Genomic DNA, 15,790 nt, shown 5'->3' with positions numbered 1-15,790 from the left:
TGTTAAGAGGTAAATTGTTATGTTAGTCATGCAAATATTTTGGGAAAAACTTAATTTCCTTACCAAAAAGTTTTAATTTCGACAAATGTTATTTACCAAAAAGTTTCTTCAAAAATCGGGAGATATTTTTTCAAAGGTTCGGAGTATAATTCCTTAAAAATATTATTTGTGTTTCGGCATGTAGTTCTGACTATTTTTTCCCTTCATAATGAAAGGTATAATTTGGAAATGTTTGAATATTTGTCTGCTTTTCCAATGAAAGTTTTGTTTTTCGTTGGGTCTTAGTCAAGGGATGACTTAAAAAACAAAACAAAAAGCCATTGTCATAAAAATAAACTGCTTATGGCGTGTAATTGCGAATAATTCCCACTCTATTGGCTTTACATCATATAATTCAATCATTCCTGTAAATACTCTGAGTCATTTGAAATAAAATCAATACATGGATATGCAAGATTAATGCACGCTTTTGGCAATGGGTTGTTGCTTCGTCAATGATTAATGACATGTTTGATTCGAAATTTATGATTTTTTTAGCGAAGTAATTTTTCATTTCTTCAATTACATGATCCACGATGCATTCGCAGTCATTTGTTGAGGGAGGTTATCGTGACGTATGTGTGACATTAAACATGTCCGATTTTAATTTAGAATTATTGAAGAAATAACGCGATAATGTCACGCTACAATTCAGTCGTTTAAACTTTATCACTTCTAATTTATTTTGCGCGTGAACTTATTTACAGTTTTATTGCAGTTTGAACTGCGGTGTTTATTTATATCCCTATTTTTTTTCCAATCTCATGATTATCTTTGTCATTAACAATGCTGCGATAGCATGCTATAAATTCAAAAATTAAAATTATTCTTAATAAGCATTTAAGCATTACTTTGACTAAAACGTGAAATTTCGAGACAGAAACGTTACTATTTACTAAAGGAAAAAAACAGCAACAATTATTACTGTAAGCTAACTGCTACTTTCTGTATTAAATTATAGCTTTTGTGTCAGAAAGTATCAGTAAACAAACACCGTTATAAATGCACAAATTTGAAACCTGTGCACGAATCTGTAGTTTTTTGCAAGTTTGTTTTTATTGCATTTACGATCTTACATATGCCGCAACTATACGCGAAAAAAAAGCTACATTATATCCGTAATATTTATTTAACTACAAACCTAAGCGTACAAACCAATTCACTCTATAGTTTTATGCACAAACGCATTATTTAAAATTATTTTTAATGCATTAAATAATTTCAAATATAACTTCTCATAAAGTAAGGGCATTTTTGCCAAATTTAAAAGCGCACATATATTAATGCAATTCGGATTTGACTACATGTTTACTACCATATGATGTTCGACCTTATTAATCATTCGAGCAGATATACGCCAGTATCTTCAAAAATGAGTTTTTAAGATGCTCGAAGAAACAAGTTTTTGATTAGCATAAAAGCAATAGTAGAATGCTTGAAGGTGATTTTTTTTTCGTGCTTTATTTTCAGCGCATTCAAAAAAAAAAAAAAAAAAAAAACGATTTTGTACAGTTGGGCTTAAGTAAAATTGATGACAAAAATGCGATAAAAAATTAAAAACGAAAAAAATCAGTTACTGCAGTTTACCTTTCCTGGGTTGTATCAGTGTGTGACCAATTGAAAAATAATTTTTAAAACATCAATGACGATGTGTGAGCTCTAATTCTAATTTTTTCCTATGAGTTAAACTTATAAAACATAAAATTTTATTTCCTGGGTTTAAAAATAGCAAAAAGTTTTGTCAACGTTAAGTTTGAATAACGAAGCTATGATGATAAGTCATGTGACTGTTGGACTCTTCTTTCTAGACATATAAAATGTTTAATACAACCGTAAATAACCGTATACGACCGTAATAAAAACCGTAAAATAAGATCAATTTCTATTATTATATGCACATGACAATTCGGAAAGCAGTTAGTAAACTTCTGTAGATGCACTAAAAACATGAAAATTCTTTCTCTTCATTTACGATCTATGTTCCGTGAAAAACTAAACATGTATTAAACCTATTTTGCAAATTTTTAACAATATTATATTAGTAGTTATTGTGACGTGCACTTATTTTCACTCGTCTAATTCGTTAATTTTCTTCTTGTTACATGCCTGTAGTTACCTTTCTAATTTTTAAACAAACCGCTTTTAATAACGTGCAAAAATAAATGCTTTAATAACGTGCTTTTGTAACGTGCAAATAACGTTGCTAATTATGACCAACTCAATGAATTGAATTTGAGTTGGTCATAATTAGCAAAAGTAAATGCATAAAACAAGCATTATAATAATGAAATTCATATTTATTTTGTTTAATAATGCAAAATAAACCTTGAAGCTAAAATATTTGTATCTCCCAAGAACTTAAACCACTTTTAATTTCAAACCACTTCCAGTCCCAAATGTAATTAAACATCGAAACTAATTTGCCCAATTAAGTTTCTATTTTATTTAAATCAAATGAAAAATCTTTGAGCATGTACCAATTTAAACGCTCATTAAAGTATAGGCACATAAAGAAAATACACACTACTTTCGACAGAAATAGAATACCAGGTAACTTCAACTAAGTACAAAACTTTTAATCGAAAAGAATAATTTCAGAATGAAAAGAATTATCCAAGACTGGACAGAAATACCTTGACTGATTCGAATATTTAAGAAACTTTTCCTTATTCTGAATTAATTTTGTAGTGCTTCCGCAATTAAGAAATATAAAAACGAGACGGTTCTTTAGCTCGGCCATTATTCAAAGGAGGTAATGCACGTAACTTTTTCATTCACACGAACAAGAAAATACTTCAGCTCGAGTAGGAACAATCTATTTTAAACGCAACTGTTTAATGATGTTACGTTCATGTTTCTCTCTGATTGAAATTGTTTTTAAAGCTAGGCATTTATACTTGATTTGGAACTTTCTCCTCTTCGAGAACAACATGCTCTGTGTTTTCGTTTTTAGCTATAACTTATATGTATGTGTGAGACAGTTTCATACTTTTTAGCTATTGTATACACTAGTATCGTTTTTTATTTATTATTCGGATTATCCGTGGTTTTTGCTCATCCGCGGTTACCGTGCCACCCTATTCCGGGAAATCGAGCGTTTACCGTATTTCGATATTCTGCAGATCCTAGTAACAGCTCTTTTCCACCTTAGGCTCATTATACCTGCAAGATATGAAACTAAAAAATAAATCTCTCAGTTTTCTGAACAACTTTCATTAGTGCAAAGATTGTCTTTATTGACTAATACGTTTATGGAAGTAACATACTTAAAATCACGTGCAAATCTTCCTATTTGATATAATAAATGAGTAAGCATGATATGCGACCAAGAAAACATGCTGTTGTGGAGATGCAACTTTGTCGTACTACACCTGTCCAGAGTTAAACCCATCAAAGGTAATTTCCATATCTCAGAAAAAGGAATCAAAGAAGAATCCAATTTTTGCACTGGGTATTAGATTTTTCTCCGCTTTCTTTGCTTGTTTAGAAGTCTAGCAAGTCATGTCAGAAAAGCAATTCTGCTCTGTAGACATGAAGTAAAAAATGCCTGGTACCAAAGGCTATGAATATTTGGATATTCTCCAGATCCTAGTAACAGCTTTCTTCCACGTTATGCACAATATAGCTGTAAAAGAAACACATAAATCGAATCATTCCCTAACATAGCATCGAAAAATGAAAATATATCCTCCCAAACTGAGCATATTCACTGAATTCAAATCTGCAAACATTTTCGTTTCGATGGATTCAATACTATCCTTTTGGTTTACTTTATAAATAAAATCCTCTGAAAAAATATTCGGCATTTGTGGAACTGCTTTTGCGAAGGATATCAATAAATTTGAGTATCATCCGTTTGTCTCGGAATTTTCTTGCACATAAGTGAAAATATATTAAACTTTAAGGCAATCTGAGACGAATAGTATTCACGTTTCTCAAACTGCCAGATGAATTTCATTTAACAATACTGAATTTTCTAACAAGAGTATATATTTTTTTTTTTTTTTTGTTTACATATTTAGTTTCTTTGAGTGATAAATGGTACTTTTGGTAAAATGAAGAGACAACGTATACCATTAAGGTAAATTGATTTGGTAACTTTCAAATTAGGATACAAATGTAGCAATAGGTAGAGTGTCGGCCACAAAGACTGTACATGAAACATAAGAATCAGCGTTTGAATATTTTCAGTTATACGGTACATGGTAAAGACGATTATCTTAAAAAATTGTGTAGCGATTCACATTATACTGTGGCCCTTACTATATAGCCTGCTTATGAAGGCTTAAAAGGAAAGAAACAGTTGAAAAGAGGACAGGACTAGATATAGTATTAACTAAACAAGAAAAACAGCAACTTCAAAGTATGAACCTAAGACAGATTTCCCTTAACTTTTAGATGTCTCTTGAAACTCGCGCATTAACATATATATATATATATATATATATATATATATATATATATATATATATATATATATATATATACCTTCTACAAGTCAAAATGGATTTTTAAAATATGTGATAGTTCAATAGAATCCAGAAGAAGTACTGAATATTCTTATTAATTTTACTATTGAAGAGATTATATGGATGACTTCGTAAGAGGATGCACAAATAAGTAATCCAAAGATAGTTCTGTCAGAGTTCTAGAAAATATCATAGAACTCGAGAAAATCAAATATTTTAAATGCCTTTCAACCTCGCAAGTCCAAATAAAAGATCAATCGCTACGTTAAGTATGTAGACAGATGGGAACGAAAATAACGGACCAAGAACATCTGAAAATCAGTTCCAATGATATACCCATGAAATAGAATGTTAACTTTGATCATGGAGATAATTCGGAAAATTTTACTAAGGTTGTACTAGGTACCAAGGAGAAAACGCAAAGTATTCCGCAGCTTTTTACACCACCTGCCCTGGAAACTCGTTCAGAGACAACTCCTGCTAAAGTATCCTCTCCGTTTTCACAGACTGTGTTTTAACCGGATAGACTAGAAGTGAAAAATAAACATTGACGTGTGTGCTTTTCCATCAGCGTTGTAACATCGGAACGTTTACGTGAGTACAAAAAAAGTAAAAATTTTGAAATAGCAAAAGCTAAAGAAATGAGAGCTGAAGAGATGAGAAAAAAGAAACTTGAAGTTGAAGTACAAAATAATTCAAAAAAAAAAAAAAGATAAAGAAAATGGGAACGATCATAATCGTCAATAAGCAAAGAGTAAAACCCCGAAAAGTAATATCACATTCATTTTCTGAAAATGATGACGACGTGAAGACCTTCGAACCAATGACGAAAGTTTGGAACCAGACGATAATTAATCTGAAATGAAAATGCGACTGTAGACACCAGCACAGAAAAGAATGAAGACCAGACTACGAGCACAACCCCGAAGAAAACTATGATCTCGAACAAGATATCGAGCCATAAGCTTGTGATTAGCTTAGACACAAAATCCACGTTTGAAAGTGTCGAAACTTTAAGGCTAAAATGAATGATGACGTGGTTAATTTATAAAAACTAAAATTGGACTTTGATAAACTCGATACATTAATTAATGAAATTGCTGATGTCAACATTGAAAAAAAAAAAAAAAAGTTTTGTATGGTCATCCCCTAAGAGTTTGAAATATGGAATCAGAAAACAGGAGAAAAAGTAAGCTGTTAGAATTAAAAGCTGCTTTGCTCAATTCTTGCCGTGAACCTGTATCTTATTGCCTAGTTTTAAATAAATTATAATGCTGTCTGTTGGTAAAATGGTTGTTTTTTGGTTAATTACTCCACAATCCCCTTGTGGATAAACAACTAGCCGCCTTGCGCACACCAAATATTTTACTTATACGTCGCTAGTACTCATTAGAATGTTCCTAAAACTATCAAGTTTAAATTTCCTAAAATGCCCTAGTTTGTTATGCCACGGATAACACCATAACCTTGAATCATAATACACATGAAAATAATTGGAGCTGAAAATTAGGTTTCTATTAAAAAAGACAAAACGATTCGTTTTTATTTTCCTCTACTGGTGTGTTTACCTTTTTATTTTGTTTTTTCAATATGAAAAACGAAGTTCTCTGACATCTCATTACAAAGCTGAAAAAAAAAAAAAAATATTTTGCTCAAAATGCAGCTAGATACGCTTGCCTTTCAAACTTTGCAAAACTAGGACAGTAGCTATGTAGTTAAAAATAGATTAAAAATAAAAAAATAAAACTTTTTTTTTGCATGGAACATAACATAAAATTGAAACCGAGAAAATGAGTGAACATATGCTTTAATTTATCAATCGAAAGAAACTCAAGTATTACATTTTCACATAAAACTTGGAAAAAGCTAACCAAACTACAAGAAGCCTGAAACTTTATTTTTGCAAAACCTATTCTTCCAACAGATAACTTCCATCCTTACATTTCGACAGAAATATAAATTATGCAAAGCATGGTACTTTCCGCGATCTATTTCTCTTTTGCTTTTTACCTTCTTATTTTTACTTCCTTTTACGAAGTAAAGGAAGTATTGTATTCTCGAAAAAATTTTCACTCAAAAATCGACCTTAATTTCCATTTTACTCAACCCCGAATGAATATTGAGTTTTTTTTCGACTCGACAATACGTGGATAAGTGCCTAAGAACGTATAGACACGCGAAATATCCGTAATGACGACTCCCGAGTTAATTACAACGAATTTTCTTGTGACGTCTGTATGTACGTATGTATGTTGCCTAACTCAAGAACGGTATGTCCTAGAAAGGTGAAATTTGGTACGTAGACTCCTAGTGGAGTCTAATTGTGCACCTTCCCTTTTGGTTGCATTTGGGTGTTTCTAAAGGGGTCTTTTGGCCCTTTTTGGAGGGAAATTATTGTTAATTTCGATGTAAACCCAAGTGGTGTTAAATTTTGGCGGACACTTGGCGATATATCGCCATTTTGGTCGCTAAGTTTTGTTACCATTTTCGCGAAAAATTTGGCGATTTTTTTTCATTTGTTTCAATTTGGCCACTGTTGGTAATATTTAGAGAGTAAACTATTGAATCACATTAAAATTGCGAGTAATGGGGAAATGATATTAAATTTGAGTAAAAGGAAGTCATGTGATGCACACATCAGCTCGTTAGACGTCATTTTGGGGACTAAGAAAAAAATCTCGCGGGAAAGATATTTTATTGATTTTGTTTCGTGTGCAAAGATGTTTCTTTGACTGCTTTATTTGTTTTGTTTTCCGACACTTTGTTGAAATTTGACGAAAGCATATCAAGATAAGAATGGAGAAGAAAGGTTCAGATTTTATGAACTGCTAGATAGTCCTTATTGAAAAACAATTCCTAGAATATAAAGCAAAAGTACGTAATGTAACTAGATACAAACAAAGGAACTTGTTTGTTACATCGCAAATGGAAAGATGGAATGATTTTCGGGTTCATAAAATAAAGATGCCGTTTCTTCATTAGTGTGAAACAATATAGGGTTACAAAAGTCAGAATATTTTCTTTAAAATGGAGATTATTATAGATTGAGAATAAGGATTACTCTATATAGACGTAGAAACAAATTTATGTCAGAAAACATTTTGTTCATTACGCTTTCATAACAACTTGTATTTTGTAAACTTAACTAAATACTAATGTTTATAACTAAAAGCAAATACATATTCAAATAACTATGTATCAAGAATCATATGATGCAGTGAGAAGCAAAGGAATGTAAGTGGACATTTTCAAAATTTAAGTAAAACCAGTTTAAAGATAAGGTCCTAGGCAGACTTTTATTGAAAAGTGTTCAACATCATGCTGTATAACAGCACCTACGAGGCTATTAGTAATATCTCTTGCACCAAGACAAAGGAGAGGTTCACCTACTACTTGTACTGGTTATCTCCAAATTTTGAAATTTGCCACTTGCATCCCTTCGCTTATTACTGTGTCATATGAAAAGAGAAAAAAAAAACGTGGGTGAATACAAAAAAGAAAACCATTTTGAGTTAAAAACATGGCATGTTTCAAAGCTTCCGAAATTATAAAATTTTCAATTTTGTGACGTGATTTTGTAAAGGACATTTGCAAAAACTTGCATTAAATTGCCAAAAAATTGCCAAAAAATAAAGCCAAAAAATTCCAAACATTCCTTTAAACTCGGTAGAAAACTACTGTACTCTATTCAAAATTCTCATCTTGGCTTACTACTGAGTCTGAAAAAAATGATCACAAGAGCAATTTGTTGAAGTCATCATAAAAAATAATTATACTGGGGTGTTGATTCTGGCGGGGCAAGTAAGCATGAGTTAAACATATTTACATGAACAAATGGTGGAAGTATCTGTAACACAGAAGAACGAGAAAATATAACTATTGGGTTTTATATGTTTCAAAATCATCAAAACATATTCTCGTGCACACGACAGTAACAGATACTCACAAAACAAAATGTTTACTGAAAGTCTATAACTTTCGAAATATCGCTCCCTGTCAAGGAAAATGAAATTAAGAAAATCATACGAACTATGATTTAAAACCGAAATTGAATGCTATTTGCAAAAAAACTTGCACAAAGTGAGCTTACATAACTGCTGCGGGGTCACATCATTAAAGTTTCATAATTTAAAAATATCATTTTCTTAACTCTAAGAATGCATTGTTAATTTAGACAACAAAAACTAACCAGTAAATACATACATTTTTTTTTCATGTGCATTCTTATAGTTGAAGTAAAATTGCTTAAAACTATTATTGCGTAAAACTTTGATTTTCTCCAATAATACTTTTTTGAGTAGTATCACTTTCCTTGCCAGGGTAAGATATGCTAAACTAAACAAATAGAATTTCAAGCTTTTCCGTTCCAACTTGCGAATAGAAGAATCTTGAAGCTTCAGTTATACAAAAGATTTTCGAGCAACAGATATTTCGCTCGCATTTCGACATAAATATAAATTATGCAAAGCCCGACACGATTTTTTATCTCAATCTTTCTTCTTTTTTTCAGAAACCTTTTCGTCTCATCCTCATTTTAAAGAAAAACGAGAAATCTCTCAAAAGTTATCTTTGATCGCTTCTCATTGTAAAAGCTTTTTTCCCCCCTTTCCACGGATTTTCTTTGGAAAATATCAGCAGAAAAGCGCGTAACGTTATATTAAAAATTTGTTATAGTGTCATGTAGTGGTATAAACTTAACCAGGAGTGCCATTCCCCCCAAGAACAGTGGCGTACCCCTCTTAAGTGCTACGAAGTACACCTCCAGAATAAGAGCACCCCTCAAAAGAGAAAACTTCCCCTTTAAAACAAATCCCAAATGGCGCAGTCAACGCCATTGCCCTCCTCCTTATTCATGGACACATCCAGTTTAACCCAATGCATGAACATTCTTTAATACTAACGCAAATCATATATATTATTGATTAGAGGGGCTTTTTGTCAAAAAGCCATAACCCTCTCAATATATCATCAAAAACACATCATTTTAAAGATATCTTTTCTCCGTTTTCGGTCAAAAATAAAGAGACAGTTCAAAATTTGGTTGTTTTGCCAAAAAAAAAAAAAAACTTGTATTTTCTTATTACGCATTGGTACAATGCATAGCATCTTGAAACGGAGATACGGTAACAGTTGCTGAGAGCGTCGTGCAAATGTTGCAAAGGTTGTGAAATCAAATCCTAAACGGGTCGAAAACTCTTTTTAATGACTTATTTTCAGGAGAATTCCGACCCAAATTTCCATGAATATATATTCTAAACTCATTGCGTAACTTTGTGTCACAGTTATGATCTTAAATTTAGGAAACAAGGCATTCATTTTACAACTGTAATTAAAAAATAAAAAATTTTTTGTATGGACCATAACATGAAATTGAAACCGAGAAAATGAGTGAACATATGCTTTAATTTATCAATCGAAAGAAACTCAAGTATTACATTTTCACATAAATCTTGGAAAAAGCAAACCAAACTATAAGAAGTTTGCGCAGCGATATGTTTAAAAACTTTTTTTACCAAATTGAATTAATTTCTATTACTTTATTACATATTGCTTTAGTGTATAGCATTCCAGATTTGGAAAGCTGCTATTTCAATTGGAAACAGCGTTTTGCTAGTATGATTATATAACCTTAACTCATTGGAAGCAAGATTCAAAACCACAGTTATGTTGTTACATTGAAATAAGAAAAAAAAAGTTTTACAAATCGAATATATATTACTACTCAAAGGTGTTTTTTTTTTCTTTTGTGTCGGTTTACCATATCTTACTTAATACTTCAAATTTCAAAAATTTGGCATTATTTCAAAGATTCTTTCATTGCTGCCTGAGGGAAAAAAAATTTACATTTACAAAAAAGAAAAAAGCGTTGAGCGCGAATGCGTCGCTTGAGTAAGTATTTAAGTTACTTTAAGTGAAAGAGTGAAGTATCCACATTCAACGTGGCGCAAAAGTAATGTCATAACTTGAATTGGCTGCCATTTCGTAACAAAGGGAGAGAAAATATTATTAAATAAAAACCAAAGGAAAAAAAAAACGACTGCGTAAAAATAATTAAGAAAAAAAAAAGAAAGCCCAAGTAATTTAGAATGTTATTTGTACTACTGAATAACTACACTATTAAAATAGGTTTATAATACACATAAGACAAATCATAAACTCAAAAGTAGAAAAGAAGGATCAACATTCAGGGTTCATTACTTTTTGACCAATCAAGGAACTCCGTAAAATTTGAATGGGCCTTAACTGTTGATATATTTATTTTATTTTCAGTTATTTTTGTTTTTTTACGCAGTCAGGTTTTTGGTTTTTAAGTAATAATAATTTTTTATTTTACACTTTTTAGTTTATTTGCATTGACTTGGTTATTATGATTATAAGACGGTAAATTTCGCAATCTTGTCACAATCTTGAGAATTCATATCTTAAGGATTATTAAGTAACTTGCGGTTGTCTAAACTACTGATTACACTGTGTGACAAAATTTTACTTTTTTTCTATAAAATTTACAAAAACACCTGCTTTATGTCAAGTTGAGCATGCTAAACATGAGTATATAAATTAAATTCTTGCAACATGTACCATTTTAAAGTCATGACAAATTTAATTTCCATAAATGGCTAAAAGCTGAAATGTTTAAAACGATTCTAAACATGTTTATCACATGCTATAAAAGAAAATGATGAGAGTTTATTTTTGTCTTGTGAATCGGGAAATGATTTGAATTAGAAATCAACAGTAATCTAATAACATTTTTGCATTCCATTTTCCTTGGTAATGTTCTTCTATACGTTTAACATCTTGATGAAAGCGTTCACATGGCTCATCATTCACCATTGCAATATTAAAAAGGAAATAATCGAGGTGAGCATGCACGAAATGTAAATAACATTCTGCACGTAATCGTTTCATAGTTCTGCAGTAAGTTTTCACTAAAAATTTGACCTTTTCAGTTTTATGACTGACTAAAAGTATTCGAGTTACCTCCTTTAAAGACAACCAAACCACCAGTTCTTTTTGAGTAAGATTTTCATCAAGTTCATTGTTCTTTCATAAACGTTCTTATTTGTGTGATGATATAAATACTTTCTTTTGATTTAAATCACTCAATTTGAGAAAAACACTATTCAAATGCAAAAATCCTTTGCTATTTCTATCCATAGTATTGACAAAGTACTTCGTCACACCGAGTTTTGTATGTAAGGGTGGAAAAATCATTTTCTCGCGGAATAAGAGATAGCTTAAAATATTTAGCGTTGCCACTTCAAAAACTTACAACCATTCAAATTCAAATAAAATATTCTATATAACAATAACTGTGGTAGATGATATTTTTCACAGTATATATAAATAGGCTGTTTTATACTTCAAATTCTTGAAGTGTATATGGAATCTTTTTATCACATTATAAGTGAGGGTGCATGACTATGTTATAGAAGCTATAACAAAGAAACGTGACGTGTTAGACAACCATATCATTCGGCAATTTTGGTAACACTTAAATAAGTAACTCAAAACACGTGATAGTATTTATGTTAGAAAATCATGTCACACAGTGTTATTAGTCCCTCTAAGACCTAACTCGGCTTAAAGCTACAAATGATTCACCTTTAGCAAAAATGCGCGATTTTAAGTCAACCAGAGCGATAGAAAAAGCCTGTATAACTCATGATGATGCGAGCTCAGAAACGTCGTCAGTCAAATCTATCTCGCAAAACTAATAAGGCCCATCAAGAAAGTACACTTCGCGAAACTCAGTCCCCTGAATCACGACAAAAACAAATGCAACATGTTAGAGATGAAAATTGAATTTATAGACTTCGTAAACAAAAAAATCCTTGCAGTGAAAGTACTACCTGCATGTGTCGCACGCTACCTGCGTTTGACACGATTCCGGACTGACAATACGGCGACTGGTTATTGATATGGTAAATTTTGATTATTGTCATGTATTTAGTGACACTCCCAAGGTTAAAACAAATCCATTGACGTAGGAATCATCAAAATTGGGCAAGGCGTTTAGCCTTTACAACGTCACATGGGAACAAACATAGATACATACACTCCTTTGCGTTGCGTACGCGCAGTCGGGTAGTCTCTGTTTTCATCAAAAGTTTATTTGAAAGTGTGAAATGGGTGACATTACTTGGAAAAAATTATATCCCTCAAAACGCAACCTCCCTTACTGATGCATAATTGCACTCGTTTAACGGCATTTTTAAGTGTTGTTCGCAAAACATCTGGTTCCAAATTATTGATTTATTCTTCAATTTTAGCTTTCAAGCCTTCTAAAGTTTGTAGTTTGTTGTGATAGACCCCTTAATTATTCGAGCATATGGAACACGACGACAGGTAAAACGAACACGAAATTCACAATGCGTTGAAACAACATACTTAAAATTTGTCAAATAAACAGTAACAAATTCACATTCCTGAGATGTGTATCGCTTCATGTTTTGTTGACAACTAATTCACTATATATCTACATCTTAGATGTCAAAGCACAATGACATTTGGCGACATCTGCAAAAATGGCGGTCAATTCAAATTATGACATTACTTTTGTGGCACCCTGAAGAGCTTTAAAGTTTCCGTAATAGTGACAGGGATAAACCGCCACATTTATTTAAATACGACCATACACTAAATATGATTTTCTATATTTATTAGTTTTCACCAACACTTAGCAGAAGGGTTTTTGAAAACTCGTTGCAAAATTATCAACCTATTTTAAAACATGTTTTATAAATAGTATGAAAAGAATGTGTCCTTGGCCATTCTTCAAATAAACAAAAAATTACTAATTTTTCTTACAGATAGTTTCTTTATAATATGCATGAAATTCTAGTAACTGATATATCTTGGATAAATAGATACAATTACTACAATGCATTTGCCGTTTTCAATTTTAATTTTTGATCCTTCAAGTTTTTCTGACTTTTAGAACAAAAACTTCCTACTTCTTGTCGCTTAATCCAAATGATACAAATCTCTAAATGAACAGTAAACGCGGGCTACTTTGGCTCAGATTTTGGGATTTTTCTTATTTTTTTTCCAATAATTTTGTAACTATTCATATCGCATCTGGAGTTAATCTGGACTCCTAATTTATTTTTTTTTTTAAATGATCACTGCGTTTCAAAGTATTAGTACCATTATTTTTTTTTGTTTTAGATAATGTTACCCTTACGTTTTGGTAACTTCGGCCCAAAGCAGTTTTCCCTCTTTAAAACCACTGAAGAAGTAACTAAAACCTTAGAAAGACGTGCGTTCATAGGGAAGAATATTTATTTTAATAAACAGGTATCCCTGGAAACCTGAGCTCAATTCATTCTACAATAACATTATTCCATAAGTTTTCCAACAAATTTAACAAAATTCGTAACAAGTAGATGCAACTAGATCAACGTTTTCTAAACCGTCTCTCTGTATATATATATATATATATATATATATTTTTTTTTTTTTTTTTTTTTTTCATTTTCCATAATAAAAGCCATGTAACTGAGCCTTGAGGAGTTAAGTCTGTAATCACTCTCTTACTCCGTTGCTGAGAAGTTCTGGTTTTATCCTGTGTTATTCCTCTTAAGCATTCTACTTTTAGCTTTTCTTTTCCAAATATCTCTGACAATGTTTTTCAAGTTTTACGCTGGACCAAAGTAGGTCGTAACTTTTAGGTCAGGAGATATGTCGTAATTGGGACATTTTTAAATAAAAACCTTAACAGAAATGAAAAGTACAACTATGCTACTGTATAAAGTATTGAATAGTGTTACTAAATAGGCATTTAGCAAACTCTTACCTGATATAGAACTGCTACTACATTTAAAAGTCTGAGAGGTCATAAAAGCATATATTAGCACAAGGAACACAAAACCAGTAGTGTTGGTCAATGTGCAGGGCTATGAAACTGCTTGGTATACATTACTCAGTCTTTGCGGCTGCTAACAAACGGATTCTATCACAATTTGTTCGAAAATTGCTTCCTATAGGTTTACAGAGAACGTTAAAATTATTTCTCAATTTGAACCAAAGAAGGACCGTAGTGCGAAAGTAGCCACGTTTACTGTAAGAAAAACTAACGTTTACATTTCTGAAGTTATATTTCTGAATGCTTCTTATTAACTACTAAACCAGATAAGAATAATCAAAAACCGATTATGAGTGTACACAGAGATAGAGAAGTTGAAATGCAAAAAATTACACAAGTGCTACGAATATGCTTATTCCGATTTTTTTTAGCATTAAAACAATATATCAGTCAAAACTATAGCACCAGTTATGTATTTTTATGTAAATTTACTCAAATAGCAAAATAAAGCTGATTCATCGCAGATTTGTCTTAATATAAAATATTCATTAGTTTTTTTGTGTGTAAGTCTTCAAGCAGTGCAGTAAATATATCACGTTGATGCACATATCTAAGAATTATTTACAACTCCCAGCAGTAGAATCATTGATCGATCAACTGCTTCATTATCATTTCATTCAAATATATTTGTATGTCTCTGTAAAGGAATAGATATTACACAAGAGATATTCATAGGCAGTAGATATTCACAGTTACCATTATCGGGCAGTGGCAAGTAATAAAAGCACAGATTGCATGTTGCCGTGAATTCAAACTAGCACCTTGCCCTAAGATAATTATTTATCGAAATATGGTACTCAAGCTGCAAGAAAGTGCGTGAATAAAGGATCACAAAAGTTAATATATACAGCTGTACAACTACAAGGCAAATGTGTGTAAACGGAGTCTTAAGCATGTGCAGAAATATAGCTAGGGTTTGTTTAAGACGTGAAAATAAGTTTTAACAATTTTTCGAGGAGTGGAATTCGTTCTGAGAGAGTAAAATATAAGACAACAGTTGATACCTTGATAACATTCTGTTTGATAATCAACAAACTTTCTAATGATCAAGCAAAAAATGGCAGGACAATAAGAGATGCTTTCCATTTTGACTTAAAAGTTATCAAACATTCCGATTGCTTGGTATTTTGAAAGTAAAACGAAAATGTCAAGAGCGAGTTTTGATAAGAACCGGGCAGAAATGGGGTGTTTGGATGTACACCATTTTTGGTTTTGCTCAAATTTTTATGGTGGATTCTTTTAAAGATTTTACAAAAGACTTATTTTTTCTTTTCCTCGAAAACAAATTTTGGGGACCTGTAAAAATTCGTAAAGTGGAGCCCGACGCAGAGGTTCTTCCAAATTAGAGTTTTTAAAATTCGATTATTTCTGTGTATTGAGCATCCGCCAAAAAAAAAAAAAAAAAAACTCCTGT

Source organism: Uloborus diversus, chromosome 3, assembly GCF_026930045.1.
Source record: "Uloborus diversus isolate 005 chromosome 3, Udiv.v.3.1, whole genome shotgun sequence".
Classification (NCBI taxonomy): Eukaryota; Metazoa; Arthropoda; class Arachnida; order Araneae; family Uloboridae; genus Uloborus; species Uloborus diversus.
Note: the sequence above shows the minus strand (reverse complement) of the source record.